The following is a 6000-nucleotide window of genomic DNA, read 5'->3' as shown; positions in this document are numbered from 1 at the left end:
AGGCAGCTGCACCCCCTCTAAATCTCTGTATTATTTGTCCATGTTTCACGAGGTATCCCTGAGAGGTTAATAGCCCTCTGTCTTTCCAAATGACTCCATGGGCACGGACCTCTCCAAAAGCACATTTTGAGTCAGTCCAGTCTTATTCTGTGAGAGCTCCATCACTCTCATCAGTGACATCAGTTCTGCTTTCTGAGTCAATATGTTGGGGGTTGGAGGTTTGGCTTCTATCACTTCATGATGAGTCACTACTGCACACCCAGCTTTTTGGATTCCATTTTTCACAAAGCTGATCCCTTCCACAAAGAGTTCCCAATCCATTTCTTCCAAGGGAGTGTCCTGTAGGTCACGTCAACTGGAATACACCTGTTCAATGGTCTGCAAACAACCAGGGGTCAGTTCCCCTTGTGCTGGGTCAGCTGTTAAGAACACTGCTGGATTCAGAAGGTGAGTTACTTTTAACTCCACATCACCTTGTTCTAAAAATCATGGCCAGTCTTCGTGAACGAAGATTTGGGAAAGGTCTCTACCCACATTTGTTACAAGTGCACTGGTGATACAGAGCTTTGCAAATGCGGGTAAGGCCTTCAAGCCTGCACAACGGATTTTTTAGGTGAGACACAGTTTGCGCTGAACTGAGCCCACCCTTTAGTCCTAAGGTTCACCTGCCGGGGTCGAGCGGGCTTGGACGGTGGCAGGGAGGTCCTCAGGACGTAGGTTTGTTTAGAGTGACCTTCTCTTAGATGGATGGCCTTACAAGGCTGAACGAGCTCCATCTGCCTGGGTTTAGAGTCGTTCTTGTTTTCTGTGTGTTCTGGGGCTCCCCTCTCATCTCCCACAATGGCACTGTCCACACAGGTGAAGCTTCCATTCTCTCGCTCCTTTCTGCGCGCTGGGGCAGGGCCCCAGCGCCCGGGGCCGGGCCGCGCCGTCCCACACGAGCCCGGGGCCAGCCGGGCCGCGCCGCCGCAAAGCACGTGCTCCAGGGTCGGCCCGGGCCTGTGGCGCTGTTCTAAAAATACTACCTAGTATTTTAACATCCTGCTTGGTGATAACCAGTGTCCTCCTTTTTGTTCCAACACCATTGTAACCATATGGAGCACAAAACCAGTCAATTTCTGCCCCTGGGTTAATTTTCTTGCTTGCTGGATTAGTGGGACTGTTGCTACTACTGCCCTAAGGCAGGATGGCCATCCTTTGCTGACATCATCAAGGCATTTAGAAAAGTATTCAACAGGTCTCTTCCAAGATCCCAGTCATGGTGTCAACACCCCCAGTGCTAAATGGAACCTTTCACACAAAAACAGTTAAAAAGATTTTTGTAAGTCCAGTAGTCCCAATGCAGGAGCAGTTTCGATTCCTGAAAGGCTTTCCTGCATTCATGAGTCCAGATGAGGACTTTATTCTTTCCATTAGTTGCCTCATATAGAGGTTGATAATCCACAGGCATCACCCAACCATTCACAGAAATGGTCTCAGTTCTCTTTCAGAAAGGGGCTCAGGAGCTTGACAGAGAGCTTCTTTTCTTCACTAACCCAGACTCCTTTGTCCTTGTGAAATAGCGAATCCCAAATACAGCACTTCTTGTTCTACAGTTTGAGCCTTTTTCCTAGAAACTTTGTATCCAGATTGTCCTAAGGAATTTAACAGACTAAGGGTCAGTCCTATGCATTCACTTGGAGTTGAGAAAGCTATTAAGATGTCATCCACATCCTGCAGCAATGTTACACCCTCATGTTCTTTGTGCCATCCTTCTAAGCTGGTTACCAAAAATAATTGGGCTATTTTTGAATCCTTGCGGTAACACAGTCCACATCAATTGAGTCTTTCTTCTGGTCTTTGGACTTTCTCATTCAAAAGCAAACAGCTCTTGGCTTTCACTTTCCAGTGGCATGAAAAAGAAGGCATCCTTTAAGTCCAACAGTGGTCTGAATTCTTCAAGGTTGTCAATAAAGTATAAGGATTAGCTACCAACAGATGCACATCCTGGATTGGTAGCCCTAAGATCTTTTACCAACCGATATTCGAGTGTGGTTTCTTTACGGGCAAAATCGGAGTGTTAAAACGAGACTAGCATTCCACAAGCAGTTTGTGTTTGAGAAAAGTGTCTATTAATGATTCAAGTCCCTTCTTAGTTTCCAATTTCAAAGGGTGCTGTTTACACCTTACCAGTCTGACATGTGGTTTCAAATGGATCTTTACCGGTTCTGCACCCCATGATCATCCTGGAATTCTGATGGCCCATATCAGCAAGGTGACTGATTGTCCACTTCCTCTGGTATTTCTGGTTCAGGTTCAGGAATCTGTAACAAAAAGTCTTGGGTCTCCAAGACCTTTTCTTCAGGAATGTGAACTTGGATTTTTCCTTTTTCAAATGTAATTTGTGCATTTAAGTTACTCAATACATCTGTTCCTAGTAGTGGCATGGGACATTCAGGCATATAAAGAACTTGAAGGGCTAACATCCATTTACCAATTCCGAATTTTAATGGTTGGAAGAAAGGCTCTGGCCCTTTATCTTTTGTCCTGTGGCACCAACAACTGAGATTATTTGTTTACTTAATTTTCCTTTACAGGTATTTAAAATAGAGTATAGCTCTGATAAGTACAAAACATTCTATTTCCTCCTTCCCCAACTTTATTGTAACTAGGTGATCTGTTGGGGAATCTTTTGAGTTCTTCCCCAGTCCCCTTCAGTCCTCACTCACATTCATCATTTCCATAGCTTCCCTTGGTATTTCACAGCTTTCCTGACTCCTGTTTCTATTCCTTGGGCACTCTTTTTTCCAGTACCTTATTTGTTTACACATTGCACATTGGTTCTTATCTAGCCACGTTTGAGGATTTTGCCCTGGTCTTTATCCTGGTCCCCTAGACCAATTTCCCCCTTTTCCCATTCCTCGAGTTATTGCCAATGCCAAAAATTTACCATCTTTACTTTTCCTTTTCTTTTTCCCTTTCTACTTCCTCACTATTACAGTCCAAGTAAGTGCTAACAGTTTGCTTAGGGTTCTGGACTCTTCTTTCTCCGGTTTTTGAAATGTCCATTTAATATCAGGATTTGATTGTCCAGTCAATGTATGTGCTAATTATGTGGCATCCTCCTTTGTCTTGGGGTCTAAATCAGTATATTTTTGTGCAGTTTCCGTGATTCTATTAAAAAATTCTGTTGGGTTTTCCTCTTTTCCCTGTGCAACCTGATATGTTTTAGATCAGTTTTTAGTTTTTGGAATAGCATGTTTCATTCCAAGTAAAATCAAACACTGGTATCTGATTAACAATTCTCACTGGACTTGATTATGTGGATCCCACTTCAGATCCACAAAGGGGAAATTAACTTTTACTGACCCCTGGTGCACACCCTTAGCATGAATCCTTTCTGCTTCTTCTCTAGCTTTACCCATCACCATACTTTTTTCATCTTAAGTTATTAAAGTGTCCTGTATCACTTGCAAATCATTCCAGTCAGGATCTTGTGTCCTAATGATTGTTTCTATAACCTTAGAAACCTTTTCCAGATCCTCCCTGGAAGTCCCTGCCACCTCCTTCTGAGGTCATTAATATGACACAGAAAATGTCACTTTAACTGTTATAGATCCCTTGGTTCCCACTGTTTGCCCCAGCAGGGTTTGGATGACCTGCATAGGCCCCCCTTGTCCACCCCACTATGGATCTAAAACTTTCACTACCACGATCACTTTCTTCTTCTGCTAATTCTACAACTGCTCCCTGCCTTTTTTCCCCTTGTGCCCTTCCTTCCCGATTCAGTTTCCTCTTACATTAATAAATCCACATCCTCCTCTTCGCCTGTCTGTCTGTATTTAATACAATGTTTACTTATATTACAGGCAGAATAACATCTGAGTGGTTTCTTATCCTCCTTTTCTAATGCTCACACCATCAGATCTTTCAGTGCATGCATAAATTCTTTCTGCAAATCAGGATTGTTCCATAAATAAAAAATAAATAAATATTTGGCACTTCATTCCATTTTCCTTCCTGTCTACAAAACAGCATCAGTTGCAAAATGGTATTATAATTTACAGTCCCATTAAGAGGCCACTTTTCCCAATCATCAAGCTTATACATTGCCCGCCAATGACTACAATATTCAACAAATTGTTTTCATATCAAGGGGTTGCCCCCAAGCCTTTTCCAGCTCCTTAGGCCACAAGCCAAAGGAAGCTTTTCAGAATTTCTTCTCCCAAGAATTGTGAAGATTGCCCCACTCCCACATTTAACACCTTAAAATATTTTAAAACCTTTTAAAACCTGCTCCCAAAACTGAGATTGCACTCCAGGGCATCGCCATAGTAGCACACAACCTTACCCAAGCCATCAACCAGTTACATAAATCTCTCAGCCTCACACTGTGTCCTTTCTATCAGTATGACTTATGTGCAGGTAGAATACTATAAAAAAAATACCTTAAGAAATGTCATATTCTTCTTCCAAGAAAGGAAGGTGCTGTGTACTCCTCAGACTAGGGAATTAGATGATCTCCCTGATTATATTTTGTTCTGGGCTGGACTGCCAACTGGTCCACCGAGTTGCAGATGCTTAGTCCCATCTGAAGTGCCAAAAACTGTCACCAAAAACCAAGAAATAAACTCTCTAACCAGTTTGTTAGGTTAGAAGCTGACATTACTTTATTGCAGTTCTGAATCTATGGGAGATCTCTCCACCCAAGGTGTGCACTCAGCAGTCTTTTGTTAATGGCCGGTCTTCGCGAGCGAAGATTTGGGAAAGGTCATTAACCCTTCGAGCCTGCGCAGTGGATTTTTTAGGTGAGACACAGCNTTCTCTAGCTTTACCCATCACCATACTTTTTTCATCTTAAGTTATTAAAGTGTCCTGTATCACTTGCAAATCATTCCAGTCAGGATCTTGTGTCCATCTGCCCGGGGGGTTGGGAATCGAACCCGGGTCGCAGCGGTGAGAGTCCTGCACCCTAACCACTAGACCACCAGGGGCCCCATGTTCATGAAACTAATACATATTCATTACATACTCATTACATTTCTGGAATACATACCTTTATGCTAAATACTTCCATGGATTTATTTGGATATAAGTAGGGGTCTTCTGAGGGTCTCTGGTGGTCATTTGGGGAACATCTCAATGCTGAACTGCAGGAGGACTCTGTAAGCCCAGGTCTCTTGGGATGACAGCAAGACCCCCTGGCGTAAGCACCACTTATTATGGTTTGGTGTCATCTGCCAACTTGCTGAGAGGTCCCTCTGCCCCGGCCTGACCTCAGTGCCTGGCAAGGTTATGAAGCAGGTCATCTTGAGTGTGATCACACGGCACACACAGGACAACCAAGCAAATAGACTCAGTCAGCATGGGTTTAAGAAAGGCAGGTCCTGCCTGACCAACCTGATCTCCTTTTATGACCAGGTGGCGTCCACTCAGTGGAGGAGGGAAAGGTTGTGGATGTGTCTACCTGGACTTCAGTAAAACCTTTGATGCTGTCTCCCATGGCACACTCCTGGAAAAGTTGTAGCCCACGGCTTGGACAGGTGCACTTTCTGATGGGTTAAGAACTGGCTGATGGCCAGGCCCAGAGAGTGGTGGGGAATGCTGCTGCATACAGTGGGCGGCCGGTCACTAGTGGTGTCCCCAGGGATCAGTGTTGGGCCCAGTCCTGTTTAATATCTTTACTGATGATCTGAATGAGGGCATCAGGTGTATCCTCAGTAAGTTCACAGATGACACCAAGCTGGGTGGGTCTGTTGATCTGCTGGAGGGCAGGAAGGCTCTGCAGAGAGATCTGGACAGGCTGGCTGGATGGGTCAAGGTCAACAGCATGAGGTTCAAGGCCAAGCGGTGGGTCCTGCCCTTGGGTCACAACAACCCCATGCAGTGCTACAGTCTGGGGAAAGAGTGGCTGGAAAGTGGCCCAGCAGAACCTGGGGTACTGGTTTGACAGTGGTTGAACATGAGCCCAGGTGTGCCCAGGTGGGCACCTTGCTTGTACCAGCAATGGTGTGGCCAGGC

Source organism: Lepidothrix coronata, unplaced genomic scaffold (assembly GCF_001604755.1).
Source record: "Lepidothrix coronata isolate B3197 unplaced genomic scaffold, Lepidothrix_coronata-1.0 Scaffold267, whole genome shotgun sequence".
NCBI lineage: Eukaryota > Metazoa > Chordata > Aves > Passeriformes > Pipridae > Lepidothrix > Lepidothrix coronata.
The sequence above is the reverse complement of the archived record's forward strand: the minus strand, read 5'-3'. Positions refer to the sequence as shown.